We start from the raw sequence: 26966 nt of genomic DNA, 5'->3' as shown, positions 1-26966 counted from the left end.
AGGAGCAGGAGCGTAAGAAAAAGTGGTTGGTTCCAGACTCCCCTCCTCACACAGTACTTGAGAAGATTGTGTATGACAAAACGCTTTCAAGAGACATGTGGGGACTCTGCGTACTGCCACACAGGAGATTTGGAGGTGTTCCATAATATGTGCCTAAAGTACAGGCCTAAAAGGTTGCATTTTGGCATAGACAGTATGGAGGCCAGAACAAGACCGGCTGGACCTTGCACACAATGAAAACTTTGGAAGGGAAAAGGAAACACAGAATTTTCGGGATGCCTTGTTACAAAAGAAGCAAACTGTCGGTGGCAAAGCCAATCTTCCAGCAGATGGATTTTGAATTTGGGAAAGATCTGCCATTGAATTTTCTAGCGATGCACACGCATGGCATTGATCCAGATTTTGTTTCCAGGGCCCAGTCTATGCCCCGGAACATTGCAGAAGAGGTTTGCCCTCCCAAACTTGAACTTGTTGAAAGGTTGGCTTCAAGATTCAAATGATGTGTGGCTCTCTTCACAATGTTTAACAAAGCCAGTGTCAAGCATTTTCACAGTGTTTGGATTGGAAACTGTTTCATCGTACAATAGATGGAATAGTATGTTACTTGAGATGTCATTGTTAAATAATGTATTTTTAATGAATTACTGTTTGTGAAGTAATGCCACCAGATAGGCCTTAACATTTCTATTTATCTTTCATTTGTGTATTTATTACCATCCATTTAATTGATTTATATTAGAACAATAAATGTCAGTCTGATTATTTCAAGCATGTGACTCAAATACAATCATATGTAGAAGAGACTGGTGAACTTAAAACCAACAGTCACCAGGAGCTACTTTTGGTACCCCAGGCCAACTAAACTAATGCTATTAACTAGCTTTTGTTCAATATTGGTAGCTCCTGATTACCAGTTACTGCTGGATACCCAGGCACTGCATGCAATTCCTGCTTATCCAATCCTAATTCCGAGCCCTATTTTTAATGAAATCACAATAGTTGAAGATTGTAAGAAGAAAATTAGAGCAGCAGACATACAGAAACTTAATGTCTCCAGAGTTCTAGTCTTCTGCAGGCTGGACTACTGCAACAGCCTCTTCCTCAATCTGCCTAAATCCTCCCTTTGCCCCCTTCAAGTAATCCAGAATAGGACTGCAAGACTTATCCTTGGCCTCAAGCCCAGGGACCACATCACTCACGCCCAGAATGATCTCCACTTGCTCCCTGTTCCCCCTCTGCATCATTAAAAAGGCTTTCTGGAGCCAGTGACTCCACTGCATCCGACTCGTTCTCTAAATACCTCCCTCTTAGAGACCTTCGGTCATCTAGCTGCAATTCTCTGCAGATCAGATGCTATTCCAAGCAGAGAGTGTGGGGTAGATCTCTTTCCTTTGCAGGAACATCCCTCTGTAATGACCTCCCTGCCCCTCTCAGGCTTCTGCCTGATCTCCTTAAGTTCTTCATCCCACCTGCTAATGTCCCCATCTGTCACAATGACTGGCTGCCTGGCCACTTCAGAGCTCCACAGGACAGCAGCCCTCCTTGCCCAGTGTACCCCAGCACGCTGTCTTCCTACCCCCCCTGCCACAACCTACACTTGCCTTTCTGGGCCCCTTTCCCCTTACAAGACTGGTGGGGTGTGCATCTCTTCCCAACCTGGTCCACCCAGATCCTCGCACTTTGCATGTGGTCCTCACTCCCTGCTTCCCTTGGCACTTGCTCACCTGACCTCCCCTTAGCACTTGCCTAGCCCGGTTGGCCTTCCCCTTCCCCTCCTCCATGCATGAGTATAAATCCTCTTGCCCTGCACCTCCCTCCCAGCCAAGAATTTTCTCTTCTGCCGTGACCTGCATCTCCCCCCTCCTCAACCCTCTGCAGTTCTTGTTACTGCTCTTGCATGATACGAATGACACAAGAACTAGTAGGACCGTTATTGTATTTTCCTTCCCTGCCCCCTCTTTTTTTCATCTCGTGGCATTTTGAATCACCACTTTTTTGTATAGGCGCTTTACAAATAACCATTAAATAAATGAAGTCAAACCTCGCTGGAAAGTAGAAATCATGATAAGTGGCTCCAGATAGCAATAGACCAAAGGTTTATGTGCTACAGTGTTAGCCAACATTGAAATAATGAGCAAAGGAATATGTCTTGCCAATGTGCACTATGAAAATGCGCCTGTGACCTTTGCACATTTAAAACTTACTGTGTAGACTCACATGTGGAGGACAACGAGGTGCACATGCATCAATGCAGAAAACAGTATGATTGCTGGAATGGATATACAAAGAAGCCAGAAAGCCTTTCAAAACTGCACTCATATGAGGCATGCTGGAAATGTAGTGACGTATACTTGTTTTTCTTTTTATTGGTGCCCATTGCACATGTTGCCCTGGCTGCAACAGTCCACCCAGCATGGTGCGAAATCGCCCCTTCCTCCCCCTTCCCCGGTTCATCCATGTCGTCTCTATATATTAGCCCACCACTTTTGTTATCGAAATCTGTTTATTTCAGAAAAGAAGTGGCCCACTTTGGCCAAAAAATCTGCCCCACCCTATTATTATTATTGTTTATTTCCGGGCATTGCCCTATTGAAATGTAGAATGTAGAATACTTAAAATATTTCATTGTTTTTCACTGCAAAGCTTGCCATTTATATTGTTCAATTTTGTGGCATGTGTTCCCAAAACGACACTGCCTCTGACACGCTGTGAATAATGGATGAAGGGTCACATTGTTATGTGTTCTTGAATCCACTGCACTGACAATTTGAAGGCCAAAATGTGTTGAATATCCACAAAGAAGTGATAAGATTCACCATATTGAAAATTTACGTCAGAATGTTACGCTTCTATTACTGAGATCTGTCTTTGTAAACGGTTGGTCTACCATCACATAGGGAGAATGTACACACAAGACACAATGCCATATTTTTCTAAATTATTTATGCAAGTGAGGATGGCAAGTGTACTAAATGGTACATGATTAACATTGTGACAGATGAATGTTCAATTTGACACAAATAATAGACATTGTACGTGTTAATTGTAACTTAAATTGATAGGTAACATAAATATGTACTCTGTATATATAATTATAAATTGGGTAGTGAAATATATTTTTGCTTTCTTGATTTTACATAGTTATATTATACCGATGTGCGCCTGTCATGGGCACAGTTTACCGGTCGACGGCTTATTCAACCGTACAATAATCAGCAACAATACATCAGTGATAACCATTATCTGGGATGATCGCCAGACACCAATCTCTCCTTTTGCAATTGCAGTAATAAGGAGCAACATGGCAGCCTATAGGTTCTGAAAACGTGCAGATGTAAAAGTGTTGCATTTGAAATTTAAACCACTAATTTCTTCTCTGTAATCGGTGATGGGAGATAATAACTTTCTGTGAAGAATGCAAAGACTGGGATTAATCGATCGATGAATAGAATCAGCATTATAAGATCACTGTTCACAGTTAAACAAAAAAGGAGTACCATGCGATGTTCGCTAGCTATAACCCCTATTGGAAAAAGTTACCCATGTTTTTATGGACTTAATTACCTCTTTTCAGCGTTATGTCAAAATTAGAAGTACCTGTTACGCTCCCAACTATTGCAGTTTTCTTCAAAATACACAGTTTTATCATTTTGCATCTGCTGCGGATGTGTGTGTTTATGTTCCTGGTTCTGCATTAGATAACGTTTTGATGTTGGTGATGACAGGGTACGTTTGGCTACATTGCCCACTAACGTCATTAAAATAGGTGGAGCTCATCGTGAATGTCTAGTAATGTCAGTGTTAGGGGTGGTTAATCTGAATTAGTGCCACAAGAGCACTTGAACGTAGGTCGATGGATCAAGGGATAGGATTTGCACAAGATGACGGTACCCAAACCCTTCGTTTTTGGATGTGTTAAAGTGAGAAAAACTCAGGTATGTTGCATTGGACAATTTTTTAAGAACGATTGATGTGTGTTCTATCGATTGGCCTGATCGATTGGGCCAATAACATTTCTGACCAAACTACCCCTTTAAAAGGAAATTCTACAAACTCAATTTCACAGGGCTCCAACTGAGCCAAAGGAACAGTGCAAAATCAATGCGAAATTAATTGAACCAGAACAGTTATGCTGCAGTGTTAGCCCTCCCCAAGGACTAACTGATCCATTGGCCCCCATGTTAGATGAGGCAATACAACCTATAAAGATGAACACATATATGCAGATAAAGTCTCCCCTACAACTCCCTCAGAACCTAAATACATCACATCCTTCAAATGATTTGCCTAAAATGACAAATATAAAGGCCAACTTAGTTCTGGGCGCCCGTGTCAGCTTACATCATAAAGTACTTTATCTATATTTATCTTTATCTATATTATGGCCATGTATAAACCTAAACCTAAACTTTCAATGCTTCCCCCAGAATACAGTGGTCTGCAAACTAATAAAAGAAGCACCCCCTACTAAACAAATGAAACTCTAATCTTAACAATTAGTCAAAATGTATTTTATCTGATATCCAAACTTCAACACTACAGCTAAAGCACAGGTCTGTCTCACAAAAGACAAGCAGGGTCCTGGCCTAGTACAAACACAGAACTGTGCTGACGGATTTCTGAAACGCGTATTTAAAAACAACAGGTACCAACCAAATGGTAGTTCTACTGTTGCTTGGACTAGCAGCAGCATATAATACATGCCATCATGTATCTTAATATCTCAGCTGATCAGACCGACAGCTCACTGGGTTTTTGCAGCCATGCCATCAAAAGATAGACTACATACGGAGAGAGCGTTATTCTTGTTCATCAAATCAAATTGTCAAACTTCATCTCCACTACCAAATCAGCTTCATGTGGGCATCCCCTCTGCCTGGACCAGGTGGCTTGGCTATTACATTTCTAGACATAGCTTATGACATTTATCATCGAAAAATTCACAGTTTTCATTCTCTTTTTCACAATATCCAACAGCTATTTAAAGTGAGTGACGACCTGAGACAAACAAATCTGTTCTCTGACTGGATAACATATATCTAACAATGGATTATCACAAACAAAAGGGGAGAAAGGAAACCATGACCTTAGGCCCACCCGGACAACACATCCTTCATTATAGAAATTGCCTAGCTTGTTGTTAACCCATTCACGAAGCTTGAAAAGGCAACAGCCTAGGTGTGGTGTTTGATTCTTACCCGTCTTCTACCACGGAACACCCACTGCTAACTATCTGGAAATGGAACACCATTCCTGTAACTATCCAAGCTGGTAATGGCGTTTACTTGGGGATCAAAGTTGCTCATCAAACAATTGTAATTGGTGCACATCAATGCAGTCAGGTTACACTGTGGCCTCATATCCAGTCACATGTCACATCAGTGCTAACATACCATACCTTAGCTCCGTGAGGAGCACAGGATAATGTTAAAACAGACATATTTGGCCCACAATTCCTTTTGAAAAGAGTCCAAGCTACCTTATGAATTATATGCTACAAGAAAACCTCCAAGTTCCACATCTGCTAAGAGATTTCAATACACACCCACCATAAACACATAAATATTGACTAGGCTCCCCTGTACCTAAGGCAGAATTTATTTGAATGACTCACCGTCAGAACAGAAAGATCTGGAAACCGTTTCAGGGTCAGAAAGACCCTTAACCCACAACTGTTAAAAAAGACCTTCCACAAAGGAGACTACCAAAGATAAGGCAAAGGTGCTCTGCAACAGTGTCACCCCTCAGACCACGGTACTGTAACTTAGCCCTGGCACCCACTGCCATTCAGGGTGTGTCCCGGGTAAGGGACTTCACTACAGTCACAAACTTGCCTCCCAGTACCCACTTCCTCTACATTATTTGTCTACATCCAGTCTCTCCCCAGTTGGTGGCCGGAAGTAACCAGTTTGCAAGTGGCCCATGATAATTCTCAATTAAATCAAAAGAGTAAATAATACAAAAAAAGTGTGAAAATGTAGCCAATAAGCAATATGTGCTAATTGCAGTAAGTATTAATATACACGGTGGCTAAACATAAGGCTGCTGGCAATGAGACTGGAGAGAAACCCCATTTTAAAATGGCTGTACCCAGGGCTTTAAGTGTTATTGGAAATCGAGGGGGGCTCTAGTTAGGGGACGTAGCCGAATGACATGACCGCTAACGAGAGCCCCCCCTCTCTTCATTAAGGGTGGGGAGGCTGGTAAAAGAGGTGGAGCTGGGGCATACTGGCATTATTACCTTTGATGCACCCAGCCCCTCGTTTTAAACAAAAGAAGGGGCTGGGCGCACCAAAAGGTGTGACACCACTGTGACCCAGCTCGTACGCAGCAGGCAGCTCTTTCATTCAAGGAGCCCTCTTTAACCACGGGTTCCTTGAATGAAACGGCTGACTGCTCTGTACACATCAAGGCTTAATGCTGGATGATGACTAGTAGGTTGGAACAAAAGGAGAGCTGGGCCGTCCAGCCCTCCTCCAGTTTCGAGTACATAGACATCAGACAGCCCGCATAGCAAGGTTACACAAGCTGCTTGCAGAGGTCAGCAATTCGATTTAGAAAAAAGAAAAGGCGATGCCTTTGCTTTTTCTAAACCGAAGTGCTGACACCTGCAGGCAGCTTGTGTAACCGTGCAGCCTCCACACGGCTGCCTGAGGAGTCAGCTGGATGGGGCTAGTCGGGGGTGGGCCCCATACAGAGCCCGGCTCAGCATCCATTGCTGGAGACTGGTGGGGCATGGCCCCGGCCCACTTAAAAAGTGTGCATCCTTCTGAGACAGAAGTTTTCCATTAAAAATGCACATTTAGAGATCCATTTTTGCAGTTTGAGCTGCCCAAGGAAACAAAAAAATTGCTGTGGCCTGCAGGGACCGAGGGAAATTTCCTGGCGAGTCCCTCCACCATGAACCTCTTTTATGTAGGGACCCTAATCTCCTTCCTTCCAGCTCCCCTCCTGCCCCCCTTCCATATGTAATAGGTAATCAGTCAGTCAGTCAGCCAAAAAAGTACACCTAAAAACAATTATCGTACAGTATCAAAACAAATATACATGATGCGCTAAGTCAGCAATATATGATTTTAAAACAATTATTAAAAAGTATGCATTATTAAACCTGTAAGAGATAAGCATAATATGGACGAAATGGTAGCCAGTTAAATATTTCATGAGAAGGCTGATGGACCTTGAAACCCCAGATGCCCTCCATGTCTTCAGAGCCATATGGTCTATGTGATAGACAACTAGCTACAGATCAAAGAGCCCGTGAAGTGCTCGTGCTCAACTATTTCATGGAATGTAGAGGTTATATAAATAACCAAATGTGGTTCCATAGTTTCAAATATCCAAATAGTGAGTTACCAATAATCGTCACTGCATCAATACAATACATTACTGAGTTAGGTCACTAGCTTGTATCCCTCAATTATGCTACAGGGATTATGCACTGTTTTTAAGGTTGACAGCGACAGCCCCCATTCAAATAATTTAGTAATTTAGGCAATTGAATAGAACGAAGGCCATCGTAGTGTAAATTAAGGAAGGATGTGTCTATTTTATTAGTCATGATCAAGTAAATTTACTCCCGAAAACCCACGCATGAATGATATCATTTGAGTCAGCATATACAAATACTGCCTTATCCTTTCTATCGCATGCCCTCACAGCTAAGGTTATGCCGCGAATGTTCGCTTCATTGAACCTACACCTTAGATATTGCCTCCGCGAGCTAATGTGCAAGGGCAAAGCCACAAGAGGTGAGTGACCATCTGTCTTGTACCCAGACAAAATGGGCAAGAACATGAAGGGGCCCATTGATAAGTGTGTGTTGCCAAGGTTAGGATACCACATCTAAGCTTGAAGTAAAGGGTCCGTGCAGTCTCTGGTCTTACATAATCAAGGCATAGTTGATAATCCAAGGATGATTTGCAATCCTAATATGAAGTAAGAGCTGGTGTAAACAAGCTCTTGATCAAAGTCTCTATTTTGTTCTCCCCGCAAGAGTGTCATTTTCAACTCACTGCTGATTTATTTTCTGGACTGGACCAATGACTATCATAACTTACGTTACACATTAGATTGTTTACATGATTACACCAAGGCAAACATTTCCCATCCTCTTAACTCAACACATTTTATAAAGCGTCCTTATTTTCATGTAACAAGGAAGCGGTCCATAAGCGAGTCCAGTATAAGATAGGTTTAATGGCAAACTTCCCAACAATATAACTTAGGCCTGTCTCTCCGAGCCTCCGGGCACAAGGATTGTTGTGGTGCTCTTTAGTAAATTCAATATTTTTTTTTAGAAAAGTATTTTCTGTGACCTCTAGAGCTTTAACAATACCATGCCCCCAAATCTCTGCCCACTAAAGTGCAGCTGGTCTTGCTTTAATGTGTAGATTTCAAGGGCCACTTGACTGCGCCTTCCCCGTGTGCTCTCATAAATTGAATTGTGGCTGCGCTACACCTGCTTAGTGTAATGTAAGCCTTACCCGCCTGCATGACCCATTTGCCTGTGTCGGTGAGTCTGAGACCCTGAGCCCCAAGCAATCACCATTTTGTAGACTTACATTAATTTCTGGTTCGAATACCATGGATTTGGTTTTAGATTTATAAAAAGTAATAAAAAATGTGTTATATTTAAAACTTCAAGGGGGGGCGTGGCTAACTGGCCATGGAATAGGACGTGCTGCGTGAGGATCTCCTGATGATCCGACTCTATTCTTGCCAAATTTACCTGCTGAAACTGCAACGAGCGCCTTGAACTTTGAGGATCAGGTGTCGGAAGCCGCACGCTAAGTGAAGTTCGCTGGAGAAGCTCATAGTCCCCGAGAATCGTGAGATATACATGGTTTTGTCGGTGCGATTGTGTGGCTGCTTCGACACCAAGATGGCGGCTAACAAGGGAAAGGCCTCCGAGGAGAAACGAAACTGATTCCCCGGACCTGCGGGACACGGCTGCGGTAAATTGCCTGGAGAAGTAACACAATTGGGTGATATGGCAAAGTGGTCGAATCCATGAAAGCGCCCGGCCTGACATACGCGAATGGAGCCTCGGCGATCTGACCGCAAGAGGAGATGACATTGGATGCTTGGGTGACGAGGCCTACGGAAGTTGCATGGGGAGTGGGAGGCCATAGCCCATCTGCAAGACAATTCGAAGTTCCATTTCGAATGTGCGTTAGGCGACCTGGAGGCTGGACCATTGTCGGACCGAGGACGGTGCGACAGCAGCACTAAAGCAGAGGTGTACAGGAGCAGCGGGAAGCGCCATGTCGGCGAAAGGGTTGAGAGCCAAGACCAAGCAACCCACGATGGAGACTTTCACGAAAACGCAACGGACCCCCTCAACATCAGTACAGAGCGCGATCGAGACCCCTGTGGAGGATGCCCCCGAAGGGGATAAGCACCAGATCCTAGAAGCTATAACAGGGCTAAGCGCTAAATGGGACTTGGCAATGGCAGATCTACGCACAGCTCTGGAGAATAAGATTGATGCTGTGGGTACAGAACTCACCCTGCTACGTCAAGATGTTAGGGCACTTGCAGAAAGGACCAGCGGTTTGGAAAGTGGGGTGAAGATTAATACTGATGTTAGCACGAGCAATGCGAAGGAGATTCATGTCTTAAAACAACAGGTCGCTAACTTGGAAAATCGTGTGGAAGAGGCGGAAGGAAGGGCGAGGAGAAACAACATTCGCGTGGTTGGCCTTCCGGAGGGAGAAGAAGGCCAAGATCCCACAAACTATGTTGAAAACATGATCCTGCAAGGGATCGGAGCTGGTAATCTTTCTCAGGGATTTACGGTGACCGCGCCCTGATGAGGAAACCCCGGCCGGGGGCCCCGCCAAGATCGATCATCGCGAGGATCCTGAATTACAGAGATAGAGAAAAGATCCTCGAATACTTTCGTAAGGGCGGCACGATAGAGAGAGCATCCACCAACATCACACCATATCCGGACTACACGGTGCTGGTACAGAGGCAGAGGTACAGCTACGTAGCCGTCAAAAGGAGGCTGAGGGCAGCATGAATCAGATATATGCTTCTGTACCCAGCACGATTGAAAGTGCTACATAAGAACAGCGCTATTTTTCGATACCCCTGAGGATGTTGTCGCATGCCTGGACCTGCAGGGCTGCCCGGAACAAGAAGCAGATCGGGATCGGCAGGATCATACCAAATGAAGATTCAGTAAGAAGAAGGACCCTGATTGTATGGAGAAGCTGTGACTAACTGAACTTTGTACACAAGCCTGGTGCTCGATTCGGACTGGAATATAGTGAGTGTAACTGTAATCGGTAACGGTTTGGCAATTGAATGTGTAATGTTTTTTGAAAGGAGCAACAGAACATGGACAACCTACCCCAATAGACTATTAGTTTCAGCAGCCATTAGGGCGGCTTTATCCTACTCAGCCCTGAGTAGAAGCTTGCGCTCGGCAGGGCTAGATGTGGGGGTGCCTGAGATCCAGGAATGGAGCTGGGCAACGGTTGGGGCGGGTATTGTTGGGGGAGGGGTGGGTGGGCAGAAAGTTGGGGGATGGGGAGTTGAGTGTGTGTGTGGTTATGGGAAGTTTAAGTTTTGTTTCGAGCCTATTTGGGAGAATCAGTTTGTGGTACTTGCGGTGCATGAAGGGACGTAATCGATGGAGGATCGGGTGGGTGCTTATTGACGACCTATGGGGGACCTCAGGATAATAACGTGGAACGTCAGGGGCCTTAACAGCTACCTGAAAAGAAACAAGATCATGATGTATCTGAAAAGGCAGAAAATAGACATCGCATTACTACAAGAAAAGTACTTGACGCGGGAGAAGTTGGACCTAGTTAAGAGAAAGTGGAAAGGGACCGTAGTGGGCTCGCCATACTCTGCATATGCCTGGGGGGTGCTAATTTGGGTGGCACTGCATGTCCCGTTCAAATTGACACAAGACGTGGTTGAAATGGATGGAAGGATGGCTATACTGCGGGGGCTGGTGGAGAGCAGGGAGGTATGTATATAAACACGTATGCCCCCAACCAAAACACAGCAGCATATTTCAGAGCCCTGTGTACCAATCTTAGTGTGTGTATGGGGAGCGCGGTGATCTGGGGCGGGGACTTCAATTGTGTGTTGGATCCGGTGGTGGACAGGTCAGATGACAGGGTGGGTAAGCCTAGCCCAGCGGCGAGAGCGTTGCGGACGCTGCTAACAGATTTTGGTTTTACAGATGCGTGGAGGATGAAACATCCCACTGAGAGGCAATACTCACACTATTCATCCCCGCACCAACTGCACACTAGGCTCGATTACGTCTTTGTCACAGCAGATGTGATGTCCGAGATTACTCAAACCGAATACAAGGCCAGGGTCCTCTCGGATCATTCGCCCCTGATCCGCGGATGGCAATATTGCCCCCCGAGGGCGAAAATCCCTACATGGCGCCTCGAGCGGAGGTGCTCAAAGATCCAATCTTTAGAGAAGATATAAGAGAGGATATTACTAACTTTTTTGTGGAAAATACTGGAAGTGCTGACTCTGCGGGCACACTATGGGAAGCTTTTAAGGTGGTGCTGCAGGGGGCGGCCATTGCTAAGTCAAGAGGGTTACAGGGTGGGGTCTTCGCTGACCTACAGAGGGCGGAAACTGAGCTAGAAACAACGCTAAAGAGCGAAGACGTAGACACAGAGCTGGTACTCCAACTACAGCAACAATGTGCAGGGCACTGGGAAAGACTCTGCAATCTTAATTATAAGAAATATGTTGAGAGGCAGCACGCGGGGGGAGACAAGACAGGCCGCCTTTTGGCCTGGCTATACAAAAGCGAGACCCCTAAGCCTCCGATTAGGACTATTACTAGGGAGGACGGAGAAGAGGTGGCCACGCAAGAGGTGGTTAACAAAGAATTTGTGAAAATTGTGGAATACTACAGAGTGCTGTATGGAGATGATGAGATAGGCGACCAGCGCACGATAACCGAAACGTTAGAAGACATAGGGCTGCCCAAGATAAGCGACGAAGAGAGGGAGGAGTTAGATGAGCCAATCACGTTGGAGGAATTAGAAGAGGTAGTAAAGCAGCTGCCCACTTGTAAGGCCCCATGGGCAGATGGGTTCCCCAGTGAATTTTATAAAGTATACAAGGAGGAAATCCTCCCCCCAATGCTGGACATGTTGAATGAAGCGTTTGAGATAGGACGGTTGCCTGAGTCACTTAGAGAGGCGATTATAATACCGCTGCCCAAGCCCAATAAACCGGAGCACAGATGTGGTTCCTACAGGCCCCTGTCGATGCTCAATCAAGACAGCAAGATCCTCACAGCTGTCCTTGCAAATGGATTGCGGAAAGTGATTGGCAGACTCATACATCCTGATCAAACGGGTTATGTCCCGAGCAGGAACATTACACACAACCATAGGCGACTTCATCAGGTGGTCGAATGGGGTGTTAAGAACGAGGGTGAGATGGCAATAGTGTCTTTAGATGCAGTCAAGGCTTTTGACTCGGTCAAGTGGTCATGGCTATTGGCTGCTTTGGAAGGGTATGGCATGGGGCCGTACTATATCAGGTGGGCCAAGATGTTGTATAGTGAGCCGCTTGCCAGGGTCCGAACTGGAGCGGTGATATCCGAAAGATGGCAACTTGGCAGAGGCACCAGACAAGGGTGCCCCTGGTCCCCGAAGCTTTACATCTTGGCCCTGGAGCCTTTGGCAATATGCCTTAGGGCACAGTATGAGACGATTGGCATTGAGGTGGGAGGGGAACGACACTTGATATCCTTGTACGCGGACGACCTGTTGCTGTACTTGCAATACCCAGAAGAAAATCTCTTATACATACTTGAAGTGATGGAAAGGTATGCAGAGTTGTCGGGCATCTCGGTGAACCCCCAAAAGTCTGTCCTATTCCCATTAGGTAGCTATAAGGGGATCCCTGCAGAAGGACTACCAGTGCTACAGGTACCGTGGGCAACAAGCTCTTTTCGCTATTTGGGCATAGATATATATCACACGACCCTGGGTTACCACAAACAAGTATCTAGAAATGCCAGATTAAAACAAATTCAGCTGTATGTAACGCATAGGGCATACATGACCCCCTTGAGGATATCTAAGTTTCGAAACGCTGGCATACAAATGTGTCCTAATTGTAACCTGGAAAACGCTGACATGGCACATATGTTTTGGTCGTGCCCGATTATTAGATGCTACTGGAGTGATGTGGCGCAGAAACTGACCGATAAAGGGGTTACTCTTGTCATAGACACGGCTTGGGCCTGCTTACTGGGCGGGTTCCCTAGGCCACGGAAATTCAAACATATTGAGAAACTAAGAAATCTGGCGTATGTGCTTGCGAAACGTAGGATCGCCATGGGGTGGAAGAAATGCCACAAACCTAAGGTGGATGTATGGTGGAAGGATTTACAGAAATGGGCGGAGGCTGAAACGGTGTCATGGCAAGATGCGAGTAGCCGGGCTGATGAGGGGGAGGTGGGCACCCTATTGGCCTGGAAAACGCTAATAACAGAATTGTTTGGAGTAATATCAAACCCAAAAGACTCCGAAGAGGACGAAACTCGGCCGCATGTGCCAAACACTGAAAGAGATGGACAAATAGGCTCACGGGGGGAGGGAGAGATAATGGGAGCAGTGACTATGATAACTTGACGTGTAATTGAACCATTACGATTATGCTGCTTGTTTGGTTTTCATTGTTTTGTTTGTATAAAATCAATAAAAGAAATTTTAAAAAAATATATATATATATATTTATATATATATAAAGCTTCAAGTATGCTTTTCCTCACTCTGAACAATTCTTATAAATCTAAGTTGTATTATGTGTAACTTTTTAATCTTTATATAGTGACAAATGCCAGATTCGCCATTTGGACCAATTTTTCCAAACGTCCTTTGAGGGAGCAGGACATGTTCAGGCCACATTAGGTACCCCGTCCACGCCTGGCTGTGAGCGGTGAAAGAGGGTGGCACTTGTGGAAAGGGGGTGTGTGGCCCTTGTATGTTGCATAACAGTGTCGTCGTGCACTACTATTGTTTGTCTGACTGAATAGTGTTACAATACACAAGAGTGTGTGAACTACAGCTGCAGAGTAACAGGAGAACGTCCGAGAGAAGAGGCCATGTTAGCGTGCAAAGTTATGTGCGTTTCTTATGGATCCAGGAGGAGGTGCTAATTCCACAGAACAGCCTGGGAAAGTTCAAAGGGCGAGGGTGTCACATGGCTCCCGTCCTCGGGCGGGGCAAGGTTTCGCAATGATTCGCATTATGTCCTGTGACAGTTATTTGGCACGCAGTTCTGTCAGGCAATTAATCACAGCACGCGGCATAAAGGCCGATGGCGTAAGCGGCCATAGCTTTCGCTTCTAAAAAGTGAGTTGTCATTGACCTGATGACAGATTTCTGCACGGCTCAGGAAAACGAGCAGACCAAACAGCTCTCTGACGGCCAGCATTAAACAATGCATTATTTTACTAGCATGCGCGCTAAAGGCAGATGCTGCCTCCAACCTGACCGAGACGTTCGCGACGGAGCGGCTGTGACCCCTTTTTACAAGTCTGTGTTGGGGGGGGGGCAGCTGTCTAAGCAGGAAGCCTTAACATCTGCATTCGCAGGGGATCAAGTGCAGGGACAAGGTCATCCGTCTCAGACAGGCGTCCCATGTGCGTGCGCCCCGCAGTGCGGCTCACACTGGCGAGATACAGAGCACATATGTGCGTCAAAGCCACTGGAGGTGTGGCCCTGGTTTTGATAACCCCATGGGCCACCGATGTGAAATTATTAACATTACCATTGTCTTTTTAATTTCAGTTTTCTTTAAGTTTCTGAGTTGAAGAGTCAGAAAAGATGTGTTTATTTTTTTCCAAAACCTTTGCAGGAAAGTCACTCTGTACCGATATTTGTGCATGCGTAAAATATTGGTAACTTTAATTATTTCAGAAAAACTATTAAAAAAATATAGTGCAGCAGATTTCTTCAGATGTAAAATTCTGCAACACCTGGTACATGGTGGGAGTACCCGGGCCTATCATGTTAGTGCCTGGCAAAGGCCTATGTGATTCATATGCACAATGCACAAAAACTGTTGTCTTTGCCAATGCATGTTTTTAAAAGGACTTAATTGCAAGGAACAAATTCAAGTGCACACATATTGTATATTACTCCAGGAGCCCATTTACAGCTGCAATTAAGCAATAAACTGTGTGTCCTACCCATCTCAAAGTTTGATGTGACTGCTGGTCAGTGGTTGGTTAAAAAATCCAAGCAACAGCGGTAAGTTGTACTCTTGCCGCAAATCACATCTCCTGCCTATCTGTACTCCAATGCAATCATTTCATCGTATAGGGCATGTTTTACGGCTAACTGGAAAGACTCTAGTTTGCTTTCTGCAAGAATTTGGTGGAATACTATTTGTTATACTCATAAACTGGAAATGTGCATGGCCAATAATCTTAACACAATTCCAAAATATAATGCTAAATGGCTTTATTTCACCAAGTATCTCAACTGTTTCAATGCAACTGCTCATGTTACATGAACTTACACTTGTATGTCTTCATCACTATCCATATGTCTATACTCAAAATGTAATGCCATAACTAAACAATATTTGAAATAATTAGATTATTTTGATAACATTTTCTAATATACCCATTCTCCCCCCAACCTCTACCCTCCTAGTCCTTATATGTCTAGTGTCTGTCCCCCTGTTCGTCTCCCACTTATCTATTTATTCACCACATATAAATCACTCTTTACAGACTAGAGTTTCTTCTATTCCAACACAACCGGTTATAGTTATGCTGTTAATACCAACTTTAGTTCATACAAAAATGTAAGTGAATTTAACTAATGAATTATTTATATTGATACACTTTTACAATTGACCTCAATCATTCAATATGTTATTATTAATTGTTCTTGTTGCATTCAAAGTCTGTAACTTGTTGATACCTGTATCAGAATTAATATTTATACAATAAAAAAACTATTAAAATAAAAAAAGTGCAATTACTAGCCAAAACTAAAAAAGAGGGTAGAAACGTAGATTTGACAAACGGTTGGCCTCGTTACGAGTTTGGAGGTAGCCATTAATAAGGGCATGGCTACCTCCAAACTCGGGTCCGGGTCCGGGTTCCTTGAATGAGGAATTACCGGGCCATTCATCCTTGGAGGACCCGGTAATTCCTCATTCAATTTACCCATCCCCATTCCCATTCAAGCCCCCATAGGGCTCAATGGGATTGGGGAGGGAGCTAACAACGGGCCCGTTAATAACGGGCCCGTTGTTAGCTCCCTGGTCCCCTCACGGGACCCGCTCTGGACGTCTGGTCAGACCTTGTAATAGGGCGGAATGGGTTTAACGGCGTCGGCACCTTTACCGGCGCCGTTAAACCCATTCCGCCAGGGTCCTAATGAGGCCCATGGGTTTATATCTTAGTGGGATGGCCTCTGAGACGTCCCCCATTTACCATTAGTGCTTGCTGAAATCGTAAACCAGATTTCGATTTGCTCCACCGGGGTGTGCCGTTCTGCCTCACTAGCGAACTATGTCCGAATGTTCGTGCGCATTGTGAACTCTGAAATGTTTTGCTTTTTGCGTGTCATCAATTCTCTTTTCCCGAAACCCAATCACTGCGGAAGCGAAGCCCACATTAAATGTGCCATGTTTTGGGTCGCTTCTCTGGAGTCGCTCGTGCGCAAGCCTCTTGCATTCCACTTTCACTTCAGGCAACGTGGATCATGCAATTTGTATTTGGGCATATGCTGCTTTTTGCTTGCTTTGCACGAACCCTGCGATTCTTTTTCACATGCGCACACACCGGCATTGACTCATGGAATTCTTTGAATTGGGCAAAGTGACTTTTCACTGGTGCAAATTGACTTTGCCCTGCAACAATGTCATGATTCAGTTAGACTAGCCTGAAACACATGTTTCTTGTTTGTGTGCAGGTAGTTAATGCCTCGCGTCACGCCAAGTGATGCAAACTGCACTTTTCTATATCATGCGCATACACATTTTATCACACGTGGCTCTATGTCTTTTGACTCATGTTGTCTACTATTTGTAGATGCACTACATTTGTCATCAGAACTGAGAAACATCCGTTTCACTCTTACACACGAAACCGACGCCAATGCGAAATATCTTATATGTGGCCCTGGCTATATAAACGAGCCGTACCTGCAGTCTCCACCACACCTCTTCATTTGGGGGAGCAGCAGCACGAGCAGCACGACCAGTAGGTGGACTAGCAGGAGGGGCACCATCAGCAGGCCCCAGCTCGAGTTGGCAATAGGAGGTGATTCTATTACAAAAGAGGGGGGGGGCTCGTTCTTCAATAGGAGCTGGGTTTGAATACATAATGAACATCATGTGCTCCTATTGGAAAACAGGGTCACCAAGTTCTCAATAGAAATAATACCAAATAGGGTATCTAGACTTCAGTGGGCACTAAATGATTCCCAACTTAATCGAAAACACTTTGAAGAATTAGAACGAAGAAAAAGATTAGAATTAAAGTTTAAGGACAATCACACATAATTATACATGTCAATACAGTTGTGGAACTAATAGCCAAAGGAAATGTTTTTTACATCTGATGGCCGCGGACAGTCCAGGTGTCCTGGGATGTACCCGAACATTTGAGATTTTCAGGGACATCTATGCCTATTTCTGCATTGCAGGGTTGGTGAAAAGCAGTTTTTCGATTGCTTATAACTTTGGCGCCATTCAATGAAACTGTGGAATTACATTCCATTTGACAAATCTGCACAAAGGTTTGCAGAAAGAATTGAGATCTAGAGATGAATGTTTTTACAAAGTTTGGTGGCATTATGTCAAGAGGGGGCAAAATTAGTGGGATCTCAACACATTTTAGATGGCTTATAACTGTGTTGTCATTTGACAAATGTGGACAAAGGTTTTCAGAAAGATTATAGACCCAACCATGAATATTTGTGCAAAGTCTGAATGGATTTTTTCAAGGGGAGCCTAAGCTATGTGACTATTTTATGTATGTACATTTTGACATTTAATTTAAAAAAAAAAAGAAAACATGGGCGGATTTGCAGCAAACCCTTGCAAGGAGCATTGGCAAGGACCTGAAAGCATGCTTTTGCAAATGTGTCAGTGTTTTACTTTTGAAAAGTGTCATATTGTACGTACACAAAATAGTGATACACCTTTGGTGACTGAGGGATAGCCTGTGGCCATGGGAAGTGGCCAGATTGGCCGGGTCATGGCCTAACACCACGACCTGGACAATCTGGCTACTGGCCATAACCACGAGGGAGCAGCAATACTGTTAAAGTGGGCATGGCTACCAGGTACCGGCTATGTGGTAAAGTTTAACAATATTGGGATAGGTTTGAATGGGAAAAAAACATCTGCTAGTGGGTACATGTTGAAATGCTGGATGTTATTGCAGCAAATATGCACGAGGAGGGTCGGCAAGAATTTGAAAGCATGGTTTTGCAAATATGTCCTGTCTTTTATTTTTTTGAAAGTGTGAAAATGTAAGCACACAACAAAGTGATATCACATTGGTGAAACACTTCTGTACGAGCGCGAGAGAAATACAATATAAATATTAATTGGTGTCTGGGCAATGGACCTGGCAGTCAGCTAGGAGAAATGTGCACTGTAATTTGCTTATTGGGGCATGCGTCATGGCCAAAGCGGTAGGATTGAATGGGAAAAAATATTCTTCTTGCGCTTCCAGTCGGAAATTGTGGACTAGATTACAACAAACTTGCGTGACGAGCATTAGCAAGGACCTGAAAGCATGTTTTTGAAAATATGTCTTGTGTTTTATTTTTCAGAAGTGTAAGAATATAAGTAGAGAAATGAGTGATATACATTTGGTGCCAGTTTAGTTGGCCTGGGCCTCGACAAATGCAAATGTGTACTATGATTTGCTTATTGGGGAATGTGGCATCATCGAAGCCATGGATTTGGAGACTGGCCATGGCTGCAAGCCATGAGTACTGGCCATTGGTTATTATTATTGGGGTATAGGGCACACTAAGCTAGGATGCAGGGTAGGTGTGTCAGAATTGAAATTATATTGTGCCTCCTATTGTGAAAAAATATATTTAATATTGGCCCAAGCCAAGCAGCTCGAAAGTCGCTTGCAAGAGAAACCTGTGTTGCAAGGTCCTGACCTTTAATCCATGTAGGCCGCCATTTTAGGTTAAAAACCGCCATTTTAGGATTTGTTGTGGAAAAGTCACCCTGTGAGCTAAAATGGTGGATGATGTCATTGCAAAATACAACATGGCCGTCTTAACCTCTGTACATCGCTAATGTGTAATCTGCCTGCAGGCTACTTGTTGAGGTCATGAACTGAGACCTCGTCCTGCATTGACCTATGTGTAAAGAGATTACTCGCGCAATCAAACCTATCCACAAGTGTATATATTAGGATAATGTATTTACATATTGAACAAAGAACATCTGTCTTACTACATTGTATTGATGTTTAAGAAGACCTGCAATGCGAAACTATAGAATACACAGTTAATGCATACGCTTATTGTTACATGTATTAAAACCAAACCAGTTACATGTGGTTATTTGAGACTTGGCACGAACCCTAGAATTGGTGATGTATAAAGTAGAATATTAACCCGGAGTAGGGCTGGACATAGTGCCCACAAAATGTATAAAAAGCGAATGCATTCTAATGTACAGCGTCTCTCACTGAACACACTGAACCATGCTGGAGTTCGTTGTGTTGTACTGAGGGCCGATAGTTATCTGACTTTTCACTGTTTTTGTAATTGAATTCAGTAGAGAATAAAGTACTTTGTATGTTCCTTTGTAACCCGTGTTCAGTGTATTTCCTTTTGGGGTACTCAGCCTCAATATTTTATTTCTGTTTTCACAGTTGGCGCCCGAATAGGTACCCTCAAGATTGATGCCAGATTGTTGAAGGTTGACACACACTATCGGACTGGGATCGGACGGTGTGACAAAAAGGAAGGGGACCCTGGATGAGACGCAACACCTCAGCAGCACTGCGCGATCCGATCCCTGGACGATTAGCCTGTGGTCTGAGGCGGCATCTTGACGAGGGTCCACTTATCGAGGCGGGCAGATTTGCCGAAATCACCATACACATGGTAAGATTAGTTAGGTAAGATTCTTAGAAGTACTGATCGGTCCTCCTTAGGTTTGGTCAGGTGAGTTGTGACCCGACTCTTAATTTAACCCTGACAATTTGAATTTTGGCGCATTGTATCTGCAGACACAATTATTGACCAGGTAACACCAAGAATTTGAGATATGCCTAGGAAATTGTCTACCTGCTTTAGGGCATTATTCCGCAGTGATAGACAATCTTTGGAATTTAGCCGTCCCGCACCACAGGAGGGGTCGCCGGCATGTACTATGTACTGTAAGCATGGCATTGGAAGTATAGTATTTAATGATATTTGGCACAGACAAAGCAGACATGCCTCCGAACTTCAGTGGCCAATCAATGGTAGTTTTGAGATCCCTCGCATTGATTATTTGGAGTCAGTCTTGTTAAAGAAAAAGGCTAGACCTGCAGCATTTGATGTTTTGCAGAGTTAGATAAGGAAGCGTTACAACAGTTTAAGAGTAGAGAGAAATATGCGCGTCTCATAAAACAAATGCCGGAATAAACAGTCTGAGTCGGCTAAAAATATGGAAAGGGCTTTCTCACTTGGTATTCAGAAAATGTATCCTTCCAAAAATCTTCATGATTCTGATGAGTTTATTAACAAAATATTAAAGGAACGAAGGCCTGGTGCCTCTGCGCCACCTCCGTGTGTTCCTCTTCCCGCTGCTGTACCTTTTCCTGCTGTTTTCCTGCTCTTCCTACTCAACCAGTTGTTCCTACTCCTCCGGCTTTGGTCCCTCCACCTGCTCCTCCGCCTCTTTTTACTGCACCAGTTATACCTCCTCCATCGAATTTTCCTGCTCCCTCTCTTCCAAGTGGTCTTGGGCCACTTGTAATCGATCATGGTGCAGGTTCGAAGGTTGTCACTCGCAGTACTGTACCACCGGAGAAGAAACGTGACTTAATTGCAATGGGCTAAGCATTGTATGGAGAAGGATGATCAGGCTAGTGTTTTTTCCACACTTTTTAATACAGATAATTTTCCTGAGAAAAATGTTTTTATTGAAGGTTTGGGGATTCAGTTATGTATAATGTGATTAAATAATGCGGATGTTCCGCAAGGGTTAAGGGATCTAAATACTTTAGCACTTTCCAGAGACACTGTGGAGAAGGTAAATGAGCATGTCGAGAGGTTATTTGAGTATAGAAAGGAGTTAGAAAGAATATGGAATGAGGATGATGAATAGGAAAGTATGTACGTACAGAAACGGTTCCTTTCGTGTCGTAAACGGATATTGGAGGAAATGCGAATTTGTAAGATAGATGCGATTAGATGGATTTCAGACATATCGATTACTCCAGTTGAGGTATATGACACATATAGTCAATATACGTTGGAAATGCAGAGGAAAGTGATACAGATAATGGTAGAGTACCTGCAGGATGAATGTGTAAAAAGGAAGATTAGTTGTCCCACAGAGTTATTGAATATTTTTAAGAGAGCTTTTTTCACTTGACACTTCTTCGACTGCTTTAGCGCTCGACTCGGCTCTGTTGCTTAGTAAGCGTTCGGAGTTACCTACATCTCAGTTGCCTATGAGAGAGGTTCCTCCGACATTTGTCCCGAAGATTGAGGTTGCGGCCGATGCTGCTCAGGGTATAGTCGCTGTGAACATTCCCGCACATTATGTATCGCAGTTTGTTCACATCCCATTTTCACGACAGGAAGTGAACACCATTAGACAGTCTATTCCTGATATTAGGAAAAATGTGACAGGGTTCAATAAAGAGATGGAATCTGTTTTGCAATCCTCAGTGTTCACCTTAGGTGACATTGATTTATTGTTTCCTGTACTCCTGCCCGTGTATTTATGGAAACAAGTTAGAACTATTGACGATGTACCCGGGTTGGGAGATACATGGGCGAATATAACTAGGACCGATGGGGAAAGGCCAGCTGGTGAAAGACCACAACAGGTGATATTAACTCTGCCTGATAGAATTATTGCTAAATTAAAAACCATAATTCATGAAAAAAGAATTATTTGGGACAAGCTTACGGCCTGCGTCCAAGGAAAATCTGAGGGTGCTACCGAGTTCTTAAATCGGTTCGAACAGGTATTTTCAGATTTCAGTGGACAAGACTTAGGCACAGAGTCTGGGAAAAGATTATTTGTGGACAAATTTGTACGTGGATTGCTGCCTGACATCCAGTCACAGATTATGTCCTCTGAGAGTGCTTGGCAGGCGAAATCGCTATCAGAAGTACTGCACATGGCTCAGTACTATGAGAATCTTGTCAATAATGAAAAAGATAGGATTGAAAAACAGAAAGGCGATTTAAAAACTAAGGTGCTATTGCAACAAATTGTTAGAGGCCCCAGAGGGGGTAACTCTCAGGTTAGAGGTCAGTATGTCCCACAGGGGAATGTGCCCTTGGGTCCTGTGAATATTAATCAATGTGCTTATTGTCGTCGAGAGGGTCATTGGCGAGCACAATGCTCCGTCCTTCAACAGAGGTCGAATAATACATTTGGTAATGTGGGTAGGTGATCCAGAGGTTGCCTGGGCGTAGGGGGCCCTGGTAGAGGTCAGTTTACACAGGACCCTCAACAACCTTTTTCACAGGACAATCAGACTCTGAGTGCGGACACTAGGAATATATTCGATCATCCTTCCGCTGCATATTTATCTGAAGAGCTTCCTTTTGATAATATTCTGTTTCGTTAGGATTGCCCGAAGCAGGGTTTGGAACCTACACCTATTCCCGTCAATCAGAAAGGTCCCTACGTTGAAATGATGGTGGGAAATAGGAAACATCAGTTTATGATAGACACTGGAGCACAGAAGTGTTCCATTGATCGTTCGCGGGTTCCAAACATTCCACTGTCAGGGCAAAGCAATGTTTATGTAGGGTTTTCCGGTACACCAGTTGTTTGTCCGGTCTCTATGCCGGTACCTATTTCTTTGGGTCCCTTTACGGACCAGTGTCCTTTTCTATTGACTTCGGATTGCGGGGAGAATTTACTGGGGTTGAATTTGTTAAAATAATTAAATGCAGTGATGTATTGTTCTTCTGATGGAGTGCGCTTTACGATTTCACCACAGCAATCTTCTGCCTCGCAATTTTTGACTAGACCTTTGCCTCCAAAATTCATTGATGTACCAGAGAGTTTGTGGGCTGTCGACGACAATGATGTTGGTGTTTTACAGATTGAGCCTATTAAGATAGTTTTGAAACATGGAATTGAGCTGCCATGCATTCACCAGTATAAGATTTCGGTTGAGGGCGAGCAAGCTTTGAAATGTATTGTTTCCAATTTTGTGCATCGCGGTGTGATTGAAGAAATTTCAGGAAGTTTGTGTAATAGTCTGATTTTACCCGTGTACAAGAAAGGCGATAATGTAATCCCATTCTGTTTTATAATTGATTTACGTGCCATTAATAAAGTTGTGGCACCGCAATTTCCAATTGTGCCTGATTTGACGACAATCCTAACCATGATTCCAGCTACAGCTACTTACTTTAGTGTTGTGGACTTAAAGAATGTGTTTGTTAGTATTCCTGTACACAAGGATAGTAGATATTTGTTTGCGTTCACCTTAGGGGGACGCTCGTTTACATTTACTCGTGCACCTCAAGGGTACACAGAGAGTCCTAGTATTTATAGTAGGGCTTTGAAAGAATAAGTTGATACCCTTGAATTGCCCTCTACCTGTACTTTGCTTCAGTACGTTGATGATTTGCTTCTGGCTGCTGACTCTGAGAGTGCCTGTAAGGAGGGCACTTTGTTACTACTTGTTCAGCTAGCTAAGCATGGTCACAAAGCTTCGCTTAATAAAATTCAAAATTGTTGCCAGGAGGTCACCTATGTAGGCTATCTCCTGTCAAAGGAGGGAAGAAGGTTAACACCTGAACGAATAAAACACATTTCTGGCATGTCTGTCCCAAATACGCAGAAGGAAGTTAGGGCCTTAATAGGAATGGCTTCTTACTGTAGGTTGTGGATCCCACATTTTTCACTAGTGATAAAACCGATGCTGGCCTTGACGAAGAAGGGCATTTCTTCGCCGTTGCCATGGACCTCGGAACACCAGCAATCATTTGACTTGCTTAAGACTGTATTATGCTCTGCACCAGTTTTGGGCACACCAAACTATGAAAAGGTCTTCGTATTGTTTGTGCATGAATGTGATGGATGTGCTTTGGCTGTATTAACGCAGGAACATGGAGGGAAGAATAGGCCGTGCGGTTACTATTCCTCCGCCCTTGATCCTGTAGCATGCGTTTTGCCAAGGTGTTTGCGCGCTGTTGCTGCTGCTGCCGCATCTGTAAAACAGAGTGAGGGAATGGTCCTAGGCCATGATCTGACCCTGATGGTGTCTCACTCTGTAGATGTTCTATTGAACCGAACTCAAACGCAACACCTCACTTCCGCACGGTTGAAGAGATATGAATTGATCTTGTTTGCCCCTCACATTCAAATTAAGAGGTGTTGTGTCCTTAATCCGGCTGAACTCCTACCTTTCCCACAAGATACTACTTGCGGCGATGAAGACTCACATGATTGTTTGTATACGACCGAACAAGAAACAAAGGGCAGGATTGATTTAAATGATACCCCTTTGGATAATCCGCAAGGAGAGCTGTTTTGTGACGGCTCCTGCTTTAAACTTCCGGATGGTACATCCACAGCCGCTTATGCAATCACTACCTTGAGCACGGTTGTGGAAACTAAGAGAATTACGTATAATTCTGCACAGGCCGCAGAGATTATAGCATTAACCCGAGCTTGTGAACTTTCCGAAGGGCTTGTAGTAAATATATATACCGATAGTCAGTATGCCTTTGGGGTGGTTCACAACTTTGGGAGACTTTGGTCGGAAAGAGGATTCCTAACCTCGCATGGCACCAAGATTCAACATGGCTCCCTAATAGAGCATCTACTCTCAGCAATTGCGCTCCCTACTCAGTTAGCAGTTGTAAAATGCGCAGCACATCAAAAGATTGTAGATAACATTGGAAAAGGAAATGCTTTCGCTGATCAAACAGCTAGACAAACTGCCACTGATCTCTTTACGGAGATATATGTTTCTAGGGAGACTGAAAATGCTTATGTGATGGATGAGGGCGTGGGGTATGTACGGGATATCCAAGCCGATGCCACATTAGAAGAAACCAAGAGGTGGGCTGAGGGCTTGGGAAAACTTGTTGATGATGGGTGTTGGGTGGACACGGTTGATGGAAAATGGTTACTTCCTGATGCTTACGTGATGATGATGGTTGTAATGGCACACGGTCCTACGCATGTGTGTGCCCAACAGATGACGAAAATGTTAGAAAAAGTTTGGGTAAATGACAAAATTTCAAAAATTGCTCAGCATTATGTCCAGAACTGTATGATTTGCCTACAGCATAATGTGGGAAAGGGGACAGCAACCCTGAGGGGAAGTTTTGGGTCACCCTCTCTCCCATTTGAAGTAATTCACTTTGATTTCATTGAAATGGAGCGATGCAAAAATGTAAAATATGTCCTTGTAGTCATTTGTGCCTTTAGTAAGTCGGTTGAGGCTTTCCCTGTTAAAGATGCTACAGCCATGACCACTGCGAAAACCATGATAAAGGAGTACTTTCCCTGGTTCGGTTTGCCGAGAGTTATCTGGTCGGACAATGGTCCACACTTTGTCACCGCTGTAATCCTACAGATATGTACAGCATTACGAATTGACAAACGGTTCCATTCGGCCAGACATCCTCAGAGCGCCAGACTAGTAGAAAGACACAATGGTATCATCAAGAACAAGCTTGCTAAAACGTTTGCCGGCACCAAACTAAAATGGCCGGACGCCTTACCGATCGTGTTACTAGCTATGCGTACAACCCCTCAAACTAAGACTGGGCTCTCTCCATTTGAGGTGGTAATGGGGAGACCTGCCAATATCTGGAATATTCCAAAATGTCGAAATTTGAAAAATATTGAAAATGTACTACTTTCAGACTATTGTAGCCAATCGACTAATAACCTGTATTTGATTTACCACCAGGTAAGAGAGGCCTTACCTGTGCGATACGATGGCCCGGGCCACAGCATACGACCAGGGAGCTGGGTGCTCGTTAAATCATTTGAGCACACCTCCTGCCTCGCGCCTCGCTGGCGTAGGCCATTCCAGGTTCTGTTGGTCACCCAGATAGCGGTGCGGGTAGCTGGGCGAAAGAACTGGATCCACTCGTCACACATCAAGAAGCTTCCTCACCCTGTGCCACACGTTACAGAAGAAGCAGAACCACTCGCTGATACTGCAACTGATGATCCCAAAGCAGTAAGCAGCACTGAGAGTGTGTCAGAGAATATCTCTAAGCCCAGGAGGGTTGGGGAAGCTGCCATTTTGTTTCCACACTCTCTGCACATTTCGCACCCGGAAACGGCTGTTTCAAATTCAGCCCCCTCATTTGTCCCTGATACGTTGCTTCCAACGGGAAGTGACAACACATTGTTTCCGGATCAATCAGTACCAGGAACAGCCAGATATCATTTGCGTCTGAGAAAATAGACATACGGCACGGTTCTGCTGTGCATCTGATAGACTTACGGCACGGTTCGGCTGTGCATTTAAGGAAGGAAAAGAATCATCGAGGGCTTGTTTTTGCCCAAATTTGAGAAAGGGGATTCTGTTGGCTAGGGTTGTGGAAGGACACAGAAATCGCACGACCGGGGGGTCACCAGTAACGAACATTGGGGTTTACGTTTGAAGACTGCAATGCCTTCTACCGCCGCCGCTCGTATTGGACTTGTAAATAAGGGGGTGACCAACCGGGACAATGGACAAAATGCCTGGGCCCCAAAAACGTATTGCTGTATTTTGTAATGATATTTGGTTTTAT

The sequence above is a fragment of the Ambystoma mexicanum genome, chromosome 6p (genome assembly GCF_040938575.1).
Source record: "Ambystoma mexicanum isolate Mex_15411 chromosome 6p, UKY_AmexF1_1, whole genome shotgun sequence".
NCBI lineage: Eukaryota > Metazoa > Chordata > Amphibia > Caudata > Ambystomatidae > Ambystoma > Ambystoma mexicanum.
This window is presented reverse-complemented; position numbering follows the sequence as displayed.